This window comes from Melanotaenia boesemani, chromosome 17, assembly GCF_017639745.1.
Source record: "Melanotaenia boesemani isolate fMelBoe1 chromosome 17, fMelBoe1.pri, whole genome shotgun sequence".
NCBI lineage: Eukaryota > Metazoa > Chordata > Actinopteri > Atheriniformes > Melanotaeniidae > Melanotaenia > Melanotaenia boesemani.
Window position 1 is genome coordinate 12,564,968 of NC_055698.1, and position 14,195 is coordinate 12,579,162.

Here is a 14,195-nt window from a genome sequence, read left to right on the forward strand (position 1 = left end):
ACATGTCTTCTTCCTGTTTTGTAGACATCATTCCCTCATCCTTAGTCACTGACTCCGCTTAGGTTCATTAGTGAAGATAATTTCATTTCAGACAGCAAGTCAGCATCAAACATATCATGTCGACAGTGAGGCACATAACAACAGCTAATTATAACTATTAAGTCCTCATTAGAATTTCATTGGGAGTATATATACTTGTTGTGAAACATGAAGCCACTACCTGGCTAAAAGGTTTCATCTCAGCTATATGAGTAAGCATATCAGGGTAAAGTGGGCTCCATAAACTCTGTCCCTGCTTGTCTTGTCATACGAGTTTGCTTTCTCTCACTTTCCCTCACCGTAGCTGCCTTTACATAGATGTGGTTTTCAAAAGGAGTATGATTCTGATTCTGATATATGTACCCTTATCTTCAAGATCATCTGCTTCTTACTGCAACACTTTGTTGATTCCTCCATATTTTCCTTTTCTTTTTCTATAACCTCTCCTTTCTCCCCATGTGGTCCACATTATTTTTCCTGCTTCACAATACCCCCCATATGCCTACTGTCACCTGTGAGTAACGACAACATGCATGTACTATTCATCATATGCTTCTGCACTTGCTCAGTAGCTCCTCATTATATTAATTACTCTTATTGGAAGAGTGATCATCAGTCCTGTCAGGATTCATCACCCCAGTTCCCACAGAGGCCCAGGTCCAGTAAATAATCACTGGTGTTGATAACAGGGCTATGGCCCTGCTGATACCATCAGACCCTCCGTGTTGGGTCCTAAATACCCAAGGGGGGTACAACTCCCACTGTTCCACATTAATCTCTGCTACCAACTAAGGTAGCTGTTACCAACTGATCCAGAAACAGTTCAAACTTGGGTCAGTGTGGTAATCTGATCCAGGATCAGCAATCTGAGATGAATAAAATTCTGTTTTATGACAACCTCTGTAGAGGTGCATAAGTAACTGAGTGAGGTTGGGTTCTAAAACAAAAAATAAAGTATCACAACAGATTTATAATGTGTGTTGCATCAATTATAGACATTGAGAGACATCACAGGGCTCACTACAAATCAGTCATGCTTGATCAAAATTTGAAGACTTATCTGCAAAGAGTTATCTACAGCATCAACAATTAACTGAGGTGGGAGTGTGATGGTGTGATGACAGGGGGCTACATGCTGGGTAGATCAAATTTATTGATGACATTTTAAAGTTGCATATTTTCAATACACCAAAATCCTGACTGGAAGAGAAATTGTAGATTCTAGAAACTTGACAGAAAAAATAAACATGGATTATAAAATTTATTAAATTTAAAAACACAGCAATTGCACATGAACAGCTGATACAACTTTCAAAAAGCTGGTTTAGATACATTGAAACTTCCTCTAAATCTTTAAAAAAAAAAAAAAAAAAAAAACTCCCAGACTTAGAGCAATTGCCCTGCACATAGCAACTTTTTGATGGCCTCATCTTGCCCTGTTTAAAGCTCTCTTCACGGCCAATTGACCTGATACCTCATTCTCATGTCTTGCTAATTGAACAGAGAAGGAATGGGAGTGTGAAGCAGAGTGAGGGATAGAAAGAGAAAATGAGGGGTACTGAGGAGGATGGAGTGATGTGATAGAGGAATCGGAGAGGAAGAATGGAGAAAAGCGAATGGTTGTGTAGCACGCGAGGCCTCATTGATTAGGTGGTGAGCGGTGCAATGTTTCTCTCCTGACACTTACACGCATTAAAGCTACATAAACACCCATAATTGGTTCGTTTAGAGCAGAGTAGAGGGAAATGGCACACACACACAAACACAGCCATCACTGACCCTATGTGTGTTAGGAATACCAAGAGAGAAAAAGAGAGCAATATTAAATGGTCATAACAACAGCAAAAAAAAAAAAAAAAAAAAAAAAAAAATCTTCAGCTTGCAGCTTGGTGTGGGTGGGGTGGAAAGATGTGTGTCTCAGAAGTCCCAGTGCTGTACTGAGCAGGAATGATAAAACTATCCTCAGAGACTTTGGATGACAATAAAACTCACTTCAGGGAGAGTAAGAAATGGGAGGGACGCTGCTGACTGTGACAAATTAGCTCTCAAATATTGCAAAAGCTGATTGGCTGTATGTCAGGAGGGAAGCTACGGTTGGCTAGCTGAGTTGATGGATAGTTATTATGTCATTCTAATAAAAGAAGATGCAACTTTGGGGCTTTTCAGTTTGATGATAGTTGTAGAGAGGTTTCAGTGCTGTCATATGGGATCTTGCAAAGAGTGTGCTCATCTATGTGGGTATATAGTTTTGTCCATGCAGCAAAACATGCATTGAAGCTCAACATCTGTGCAGCAAAAATGCACCAAGAAATTAGCTGGAAGAGCTGGTGCATCCTGAAACAATGAAGTCAGTGAGTTTATCTGTTCTTGGATGTTGGTGTAATATTCACGTGTTCTCTGAGTCCCACAGCACCACATCCATCAGGTCATAAGACCCCCTGACAGGGTGTAACTGGCATCCTCCTATGGTTCCATCCCAGAGGACCATGTCAGTGGTTTATGTAGTGCTCCCTGGATGTGGAATGATGGGATTCCTCAGTCTTGGTTGTCATCTCTAATCCAAGTGTCTCACCCACACAGCTGAATCTTCATCTCTCTCAATCTCTCATGTTGTACACACACACACACACACACACACACACACACACACACACACACACACACACACACACACACACACACACACACACACACACACTCAGAGAGAGTGAACTGCTTTCCTCCATCTACACTCTGGGCCACAAATAAATTTGCATTCACTGCCAATTCAGATGCTGTATCAACAGATCTACATATTGTTGACGTGTCCAGGTGCTAAGTCACCATTATGTCTCCCTTCAGTGCACACATGCATGCACAAACACCCTCGGGCAGGCAGGTCACTGTGGCCGCAGAGCACTGGACTGTGCTAAGCAGGTAAATATAGTGAGGACAGGCTTTATTAGAATAGAAAAGGCTCTCTTACTGTCAGGGGTAAGCATGGCCAGTAGGGACAGACCTTCCCCTCTATGCTCATAGCAGCAGCCTTCCTAAGCTTTTCTAAAAGGCCATCTTCATCTTTTGGTTGCATATTTCTTATACTATTCTGAAAAAAGACTTTCCCATTAGTATTTCTCCCATTTTTAGCCTTGTCATTTTATCTAATACCACAACTCAAAGGTAGATGTTTGTGTGGAGCCTCTATAATTTACAATAAATGTTCTGGGTTAATAAAAAACAAAAATTAGTGTGTGTGTCATGTCTCTAATGTAACTCCCCAGGAGATTACTGCATTGCTTCCAAATCAATACCTTCAAGGGGTGAAAGATGTGTCACCTCCGCACACATGGATATGCATATTTTTTTTTCACGTGCACTTTCGTTGATGGTGTTAAGGTGTGTTGACAAATGGAATAGAAAAGGGGAGAAATAAGGAGATGATGGGACAGACTATATAATCTTTCTGGCTCTGTCATTTCTAACAGTGCCTCCACAAGGGGAACCATTCGTTCTCAATCCTCTAAAGCTCATTGATCCTTTCAACATCCAGACAGAGAAAGGATCACCCCCTCTTCTTCACAGTGGCTCACACTCACTCCATAACTCAGATCAATATTGATTATCATCCTTAAACTGCCTTTTTTTTCTTTGGCTTTGTGCCTCTAAGGAGCTGCTGTACCAAGAATAGTTTGATGTAACAGAAAAAGGTTGTGATTTTGATTCTGACTTATTTTCAGAGTTTTGTGTTGCAAAGGGAGAGAGAAGATGAAACATCAATGAGATGAAGGCATAGAAGCTTAATCTAATTGTGTAGTTTGTCAAATAAGATTTCTATATCTTTTCCAACAGGCACATTTAAGCATAAATATGAGTCCAGCTCCTTTCTGTCCTCCTTTACCCCACACTCCCGCCTCACATCTTTGGCACCATCCCCGTCAATCATTCCTCTCAGATAGCCCATGATCACAATCGACACTCAAATGATGGAAGTGAATAAAACTCATTACTGACAGTCAGCTTGAGTCATGTTCAGGCATTAAAAGTTGCGTCTGGGCCTCAGCAGTGCATTCCTCAGTCATGCTTTATGACGGGAGACCTGAACGGGTTCCCATCGCCTTTCTGCGCCAATCTCCATCAATCCACTGTCTACAGACAACCTCACCTCCTTCTTCAGACTTAATGTACCCTATGTTGTCAGACAGCAGCTGATTGTATCCTGGTGGTGGGAGACCTTTTAGCTGTGGAGCTTATCTGAATTGAGTCACAGAGGTTTTGGTGTCTGTGGCTGTAAAACAGATGAGCTATTAGTTTTTTCTTACGTACAATTAAACATATTTTGCCACTGTTAGGAAGAAGTCCATAATTTCCCACACTACAGAGGTAATAGCTAAACAATTAGACTGCCCCTTTCTTACTAGCTATTAAGCCATTTAACTGCTGCTTTCCATTTCTCCATCTGACTATACTAACCACTGCCTAAACAAGTCTTTACCTAATGTAAACTAAGCCAGAGCAGTGACTCATCCAAAGGAGACCACTTTGATACTGGTTTTGTCCTCATAAACCCACTGTGGAGAGTGAGAGAGCTGTGTTTACAGAAACGCGGGAGCGGCTTACCTCTGATCTGCCCTGCGAAAGATGGTAAAAAAAAAAAGATGGAATGAAAGGCAAAGATGCAGAGAAAGAAACAGAGGAAAGGAGACGCCAGGGGTTACATGATTGCAGAACAAACTCATAAAAGTTCCATTAACCTGTGAGGAGTTAAAGAGGCCCTGTTTTCATCCAGCAGACAGCCGTCACAAACAGAGCATCACCATAAAACCTATCGTCCGACCTTACCTCCATCTTTCTCTTGATCTCTAGAGCACTGTGTCACACAGTCTTTGCCCCATTCTCCTCCATCCTTCCTCCTGTTTGACCCTATTTTTCTCCTTGCTTTAAATGTCTTACAATTGCATTCTACACAGCTAAGAGACATTAGAAAACAAATTTATAGCACAAGTATTCCCCATTGCCTTCCTGACACCCTTCCTCCTAACTGACTGACCAAAACAAGGCTTCCTTGTTTTGTCCTTTCCCCATTTAAACTGGGTTCCTGGTCCCTGAGTCACAACCTGAAGACGCCACATGTCTATCAGTCAGCGTCACCCTGTCTGTCTTATTAAACCAGTTTCCCATTCATTCATGCAAAGTCACCAACACTTTTTTGAGGACTTCTTCAAGGCATTTTAATAGGGCTCATTCTGCGCTCAAACTCTGCCTACTACTAAAAAATAAAACGTATTTACACACAGAGTTTACCTTTTGTACATAAGTGGGAAGTTGGCATTATAAGGTTTTAAGTATGTTACCTGATCCATTATCAATCTGAGCTCTGTTAATCTCAACATCTTTCACATAAACTTGGTAAAGACCCTGATTTCACTGCATCTATCAATTCTAGTAATAGAGTCATAGCCAATGGACAGATGGACACTGGCAATGAACCAGGTATTAGCTAAGGTTCAAGCAATCCAATGAATGGTAATAACAATTAAAAAACTGTTAATACAAACTACGAGTCATATAAAATATAATTTTCAGACAATGCAATTTATTCTGTTATAAAAAATGTCCTTAGTGGATTCATAGGAGGAATTGGAGACTAATAATTATTTCAGTGACTTAATTGAAATACAAATATTGTACAAGAAAACAATGGGAAAAGTTGAGTATCTTTAAAGTCTCTCAGAGAAGTACAAGTCCCTAAAATGAAAATATTCTGACACAATCTGGTTATATTGTATTATATTGTCAAGATAAAAAAAACAGATGTGTTTATGAACCTTTCAAGATCTCAAATAATCTTGCAACCATAAAATACATATTAAACTGGTAAGTTATTTCACTATCTCACAAATAAGCTGAGTAAGCTCATTTTCATGGAAGATTACAGCACAGAATGTAGACAGCTGACCCTACCTCTACACTGTCTCTGTTTTTATAGTTGTGGGGAGGTCTTCTCCCTGCTAACCAGTGTGAGTGTTCTTTGAAACCATCCATTAAGGCACTAAGCACAAGCTCTCAGCTGCTCTACTGATATCCTTGCTATCTGGAACCATCATCTCCTCTGCTCTCTTTCCCATGGTAAAAGCTTACTTCCTAAATTTATCTTCCCTCAACATGAACATGCAGGCATTTATACCCTGTTACTCCTTCATATAACTGGATTATAATTAGAATTTTAGTATTAATTACTTCATTAGAAACTGCTTGGGCACCAAGGAACCCTCTACAAAGGTCAATGGCTTGTCTTATAATTTTAAACAGACTAACGCCTTGTTTAAATTTACTTTACTTCTCAACCAAGTTTCATAAAACTAAAGTTTTGATTATCACTTTTCTTGCACAATTAGAACAGATAAATAAATAGCAGTTAAAACCTAATTCTAACCAGATTGCTTTAGTGCCCAAACCTGACAAACAGGAACATGGTGAGAGAAGTCAGCCAATGAAAACAAGTCAAATTTAACATGAAAATGTAAATAGAACAGTGTCAGACCTGAGACAAACCAAAGTCTTGGATGGCATTCATGCGTATAGCAAGAACTTCAACCTGCAACCTCCCAATTCAGATTTTTCATCATGGTAAACATGATAAACATTTATATATGCCATAAAATGGTGGTAATTTCTGTGTTCATGAACACATGCTCAAAAAAAGGAGAAAAACTTGCATCCCAGAATATGATTTAAACATGTTCCTTGGCATGAACTGCTGTAAGATTCTGTTGCAAATTCAATGACATAGAGCTAGCTAGCACATTTTTAGATGCTCATGGCTTCAGGCATAATTTCAAAACTGATTCCACTGGATGGGGTTGACTTTTTCCACTGCTAAAACCAATAATGTCACTGTCTGCAGCTGAAGCAAGACCCAAAAAGAGATTAACGGGGTGAGAGGCATCCAGGTTGGTGAAGAAAACCTTACAGAAAGAAATAAGAAACCACTGACTGCAAACTAACACAGACCAAAACTGAGGACAAAAGTAACAGACCAGGTGGCTGGCAGGGGAAATCTATGATGAGTATATGGTGATTAAAAAAGGACAATTTGAAGAAATAACGGAAATAATTACAAACAAGGAGCAGGTATAGCAATCTAACTGAAAACTGCGTGACTGAAAAACATTAAATAAATAACACTCAATTGCAAGAAATAACCTGATCATAGGGTCAACTAGAACTTGATGTAAGAAACCAAGAAACCAAAACATAAAGTTAAAACTAGAAAAAAATGTAATTTAAACATTAATAGAAAAAAAATATATGTTTTGTGACAGATTCACAAACTGCTGCAAGACTGCATAACAAATATAATGTAAGGAAGTTATCTATTAGTGAGGTGAGCAAGGTGCTCAACATTTTGTTTTTCTAGAATTTGTTTATTTACAGATATAATAAAACAAACAATTGTAAAATGAGCCAACCAGCATTTCCATGTGGAGCCCACAAGGCAAATTTTGCAGGTCCCATGTGGTTTCAGTTACATGGGCCCCATATGTGAAGCTCATGTGGGCTGGCTGTATGAGCCCCATAAGGAATGTATGTGGGCTAAGTGGGCATGGATATAAACAGGGCAAACATGGGCCCTTACCAAATTAGGCCCCAGCTGAAATCCAGTCAGAAACAACTTGAAACCCATATGGGCAAACACAGGTGAGGCCAATGTGGAAACTGTAGACAAATCTACTTGAGACCCTTATTTGCAGCCCAGTTTTAACCACACATGGTCATGCTGGCTGGGGAATTTTTTAAATATGCAGTTAATGCGCTTCACAGATAGGGTCATGATAAAAGAGTAAAGCTGCATGAGGGGGTTGACAAGTTTAACTAACGATGTGATCAGATCTGTTCAGTCTGTATATTTTCATCAGGATGTTAAAGTCTATCCTTCAACTGACACAATATAACTTTGATTTTATGAGTTGATTACTCAGAAGAATCTAAATCAAGATTTGGCAGTTATAATGCAATGGATTTACTTTTCAAAACTAGGCTATTTGATTAAGAAAAGGAAAACATGGCTTGCCTTAAGATATTCTCACAACATGTATCACAAATTGGAAATCTCCGTTTTCCAACCCTTTTTGCAAAATATGCAAGATGAATTCCATTTGTTTAAATAAATGCGTTACATTTTGTGCCACCATGAAACAAGGCTTTCTCAGCCCTCTCAAATTCAATTAAACATTGCCAAACCCCAGCTATTGGTCAGCCACATGAGGGGTCAGTAACACTCAGCACTTTACATTGAAAGGAGGTTGGGGGATGTGGGATGCTGGAGTCAGAATAAGAATAAGGGCAGAGGATTGCAGGAGATGGAAGAGCAGATAGAATGGGGAAGACTAGACTTACCAGTCCCCAGGAGAGGTCCAGCAGTCTGGGTGTGACGGTCATGGGATGAGGGCATAATGAGGATGCATCACTGCAACAATAAGGTACTCTATCACAGGCAAGCATGCACAAGAAGAACATACCTGCTGTGTACGGTACCCACCAAAGGCCTGTGCAGATATCACATCACCATCACCCTTATTACTGTTGTTCAGAGGACATCAGATGAGCCTAAACTGCAACACATTCTCACAGAAAAGCAGAAAATGCTGCATATGAATGATGCAGGCCTTGTATAACTGTGGGAACAGACTTGATCCTTACCTACCTACTTTGCAACAAAGTTTGTTTCAATCTCTGGGAAAGAAAGGGAACAACTTTTCCTGTCGCCATCAGCCACCACTGTTACTGAGCAGTAAAGCAGCCAGTAAGTAGTAAAATAAAGTGAGGTGTGGGGAGAATTGGACCGATCTGCAAAGCTATTGGCTGCCAAGAGGGCTGTAAAATAATAACACTCTGTTGTAAAGCAAAGTGCTTATTAAATCATTTTTAAACAATATCGCACAATGTTATGTGCTCTGTGAGCTTTTCCACCAAACAAAAAAATCTCATGGGGAAAGCAGCTGAACAATCACATGAAATTTAATAAGTTGATCATTATCACAAAACTGTGTAAGACTTTTGGGACACGTTGGTGGCTGAGCTCCTACCAGCACTATCAATAATATGACACTTAGCCATTATGTGGCCATTACATGGACTTTAAGTGACAATTGCACATAAGAAGAGCAGTGGGGTAAAATATTTTCTATAATTCTACACTAAGCATGTGATGTTTTGTTCTATCCAAAGGTGGTAATATCACACAAATAGATATGTTAAGGTTATGCATGCATAAACACAACATGTACATTAAATAAAGCAGCATGCTGTGTATCACATTTTCACACTAAAGTAATGAAGTCTTTAAGGTTGGTGGTTCCGACCCAAACTCCGCAATCTTTACTTACCTACTATTACTAACTTACTATGACAATAAGGCATCTGTGCAGAGGATGGCCTCAAATATGATAAAACTCATGTATGCTTACATCATCAGCAAAAATAGTAGTCACATTCATTGTCCATTCATTTTAAATTGTGCAAGTGTGTCCAAACTTTTGATTGGTGCTGAATCTCATCATTTTTACAGAATTTTTTGAAGGATTTTTTCCCTGCTTTTTCCACATCTTCCTCATCCTCTTATTTTGTCATTCTTTTCTTGAACATCAAACAATTAAATTTCCAGTGCAAAGGTTTTATGTCTTAGTTGGAATAGATTACATGAATTTCTCAGAATACTAAGTTGTATGACTTTTTGTGTCTTGTTGAGTCTTAAAACATACTCTTCACAGCCTCAGGAAATAGAGCTGTTGTCTGCCAATCAGAAGGGTGATGGTTCAGTCCCACATGTCAATATGTCGTTTCCAGTGATATCCACAATGTCCCTGATGCTTTCATCTGTGTGTGACTCTGTGTATGACCTTGATACTCTATTCCAGGTCAGGATGTTGGAACTTGTGAGTTTTAGAAGTAACTGACAAATATAAAAAAAAAATCATACACTTGTATCTCAGAAAGAACTACAGTTTAAGTACAATGTAAAACTAATATTCTAAGTATAATTTTATACCTAGTTTGTTTTAACTTTATTCCTAGATTTCCAATAGTCATTTATTTTAAAAGTGCATTTACCTTCCACAACTTTGGACTGAGATTTCTTTGAAGATGGTCTTGTTTTTGTGTTTAGATCTGACTAAATGTTTGCCTTGTTGGAAAATATGATATCAATAAAGTCTAAATTTGTCAGACAACCCAAAACTATTTTTTACATACATATGTACGGCATATTATAGGTTATGCCCCACAGAGTTGAATAAGTTAGGAGAATGTATATATTGACCACAAAGTTGTATGCCGTACTGTCTTTAGAGTGGCTTAAAGAAATCCAGGGAAGCAAATCACTGGTAGCACTTCTGAGATAAAGATAGCACATTTACAAGTAGACAACTCAGTTAACATTTATATAATTTCCAGCTCATATGCACAGCAGAGTTGGAAAAACTAACCACAAAGAAAGGAGAAATTAAGAGCATTTAGATAGCAATAATGCAATCTCAATCAAAGGAGTTTTCAGTTATGGAATCAAAGATAGAAAAAGTACTGGAAACAGCATTATTGGAAACAGCGCACAAAATGCTAAATTTAAAATATAGCTAATTTAAAAATGGACAGAAGGAAACAAAAGAAATTAAGTTGTTATAGCGACGCAAAAAAAACGTTATCTGAGTAAAATAGAAAAATATTTTCCCACTTTTTGTGATGTGATTACTGGGAGACAAATGATTTACCAGAAATGATGAGGAAAGCCTATAGACTGTGGGAAAAGAGTAAATACAATGGTAATACAACTTTTAGTGTACCATAAAAGAAAATTAAGAAAAAGAAGAAAGTCAAAGTCCAGATAAAAGAATAGAATTTAGTTTTGTTTTGTGTCTGTGATTTTCTTTTCACCAATATATTATAGTTAGTAGGCAGTAATTCAACATCATCTTGGTGGAGTTGTGTACTTTCAACTGCTGCAGAAGATTTTTGTTAGTCTTTATATTGAAGTAAAAAAGAAAGCAGAGGTAACCACTGTAGCCAGCACAACTACATATTCCTCACAGTCATGTAGTCATGTACATTACTGCTAAACTAGCTATGCTAGCTTTGTATTTACTGACAGTAAATATTATGCATTTTATGTTAAAGTCTGCAAGTTTGCTAGTGACATTTTGCACTTTATGGTGGTATAGCCTGAACTGCTTTCTTTGATTGTATCACAATATTGTATGACTTGTTAATTTTAAAATTAACCATAAAACATAGTTATTCTGCACAGTCATACTGAATACCTGGACATATATTTCCATTTACACATTGCTTTAAATGTGAATCAATAAAATGAGAATATTTCTGCATAAATGTCAAATATTTGCATACCTTCCAAAAACCTTTGTGGTTATTATTCTGGAACGGATAAAAACTGGTAAGATTCTTAGATTTTGGAGTGAGATGTGATTATGAATCCCTCCATGCCAAAAATCCATGGTCTAACTGTTATGAAGAGGAACGACCCAATTGCAAGACTATGAGATGAAAAGAGAGAGGATGTTTGAACTAAGATCCTTAAAAATACACAAAAAGAGCTGCAAAGGCAGAATGTTCAAGAAACTACTGTAAACTAGAAAATTAACAAAAAACTATTAATGACAGTCCATTCATATTCACACAGAGACGTCCTGTTCTGCCCACCTGTCACTGTTTATATACAGGTACATTTTAAAATGCTGACCATGATCAATATAAGCATTTTAGCTTATTTAGTTGCAATGACCATTAAATTAAATAATCTTATTCACTCATGATCTAACACAGTGGTGACCAACTCTGGTCATTGAAGGCCACAATCCTGAAGGTTTCAATGTTTCCCTGCTCCAACACACCTGACTCAAATTAATAAATCGTTGTGCAGAACTTCATAGATTGTTGGATCCATTTAATTTAGACTCAGTTTCTATGAAATATTAAAAACCTGCAGGTCAGTGGCCCTCGAGGACTGACTTAGGACTTTACTGGTCTTGTAATTTGCACCTTATTTTAAGTTAAGAAAGAAACCATGTTTGAAATATTTATCTCACACACATATTTATCTCACACTGCTTACACCTGTTTTGTTTTCACTATGCTCTACAGATTGTATAATTTCACAGAAGTAGTCATTTTTTCAGCTACGTTTTCTGAGGTTACAACATCATTAGAGGAGGCTGATAGGTGTTTGGAGCCGCAGAGGCTACATGTAATTAATTCATCATGTTTATTCTTACTCATTAATGCTGTTCTGCAGGATTAAGCATTTAGTAAATGCCTGCATCCATTTTCTACACTCCTTTCCCTAGTTAATGTTAAGGGTCACAGTGGGTGGACGATATTCCAGCTGTTAAAGGTAAGAGGTGGGATACACCTTATACAGGTCACCAGTGCATCACACACTCATATTACACTAATACTGCATACCTACAGTCAGTTTTGAACAATGAATGTGACAGTGTTAACTGTCACATATTGCTGCCCTTTCCAAATGCTTCATACAAAAGCAATTTTTACGCTGGTCTGTTTATTGACTGTTAAACATCTTCTGTATGTATCAGATTTATATGCTATTCAGGGATAGTTTTATGAAATACAGTATTGGTGCTCTACAAATTCTAATGAACCGTTTAGAATCATTTGTTTCATTAATCATTACCCTAACGGGGGTTCTATCAGATATATGATACCCCATATCCCAAAGATGAAACTCATTTGTGAAAAAAATATCTATCCATATTCCTCTGGTGGATGTCCATCACAATTTTTACCGTTCTCAAGGTTTGTGTTTGTTTAGGACAACTGCTTCTTTTACTAAAACCCAGATAATTATACCACTGTAAAACCCTGTCCAAAACTTGTAACTTTGCAATCCCTTTTTAAACTGATGTGTGAAGCAAAGTCATTTTACTTGTTGCCTGCCACACAGTGTGTTAAGGATAAGACATTCTAAAAGATTTCCTCTGTCTATATTGTATGCCTAGATATGTCAAGATTATATTTCATACAGCCTTGTCATCTCAGTGGCTTTATGTGCTTGATACAAGTCATGAATTAAATAATACTAATGCATTAATCCATTACTTAAAGTAGTTTTTGTTCATTTGTCCAGAATGAGTTCACTGAATGAATTAGTCGTGTACAGGCATAACAGCTATATTAGGCCTATTTGTACGTTTTTATGCTCCTGATAAATTAGGATCACTGGCATAAATTCATTTAGGTTATGCGGCAGTGTAAAGATAACAGATGTGAGCCTTTATAAAAGATGTTTTCTGGGATTCTGGGATAATTGTAAAACAGAAAGCCTTTTCTTCCTCTAAATCCAGCATCATTACAACTAATAGCCCCTGCTGAAAAAGAAAAGAAAAATAAATTTCTTTGGATTAATCCAAAGGATCTTCATGACATGAAAGTCTTTATTTCAACCCCAAACAAAAACAAATTAACAAAGGCCCTTTATGACCTGGATCCATCCTGCTCAGTTTTTCTTGCTCTAATGTTTGACACGAGTGTGCGGCAGCCGGCACATTTTCTTGCCGCATGTGGTTGTCTCCAGTGCGCCGTAAATAATGTTGATAAAGACTCAGTTGAAAACGACTTTCACGCGTCCCCCGATTGATTTAACATGACCTCCGTTTCCAAATGATATTGGAAGCCTATTTAAACAGATGAAGGCTTAAATTGTCTTGCTTGTATGCGCATTAATCTCCCATTCATCATCATTACTGTGTGATTGGTCCATCCACGCCTTCACCAGCCTCCCGCGTTACGACAAGGTCTGTAAATTAGGATGTAATCCAATTTTAACAATGGTAGTATAAGCCACAGATCCACTCTTTTCTTTGTGTGTGTGTGTGTGCGTGTGAATGTGCGGTTTTGCTGCCGGTGGACAGCTGCATGCACCGCCCCTATCAAGACGCTTTGTGCTTAGTTGTGGGAGCTGTGGAACTCTGTGCCAGCTCTCCCTAATAGGATCTTATAAGGCTGATGTAATTGCTGTTATGTGTTCGATCTATATGAGCCCATCATATCTGGAAGCTCAGTCGTTCGCAATCTTCCCGCGATTAAATGGCATGGCGATGCTGGATTAGGCCACTGAGGATACAGCCGTGTACCGTGAGATGAGG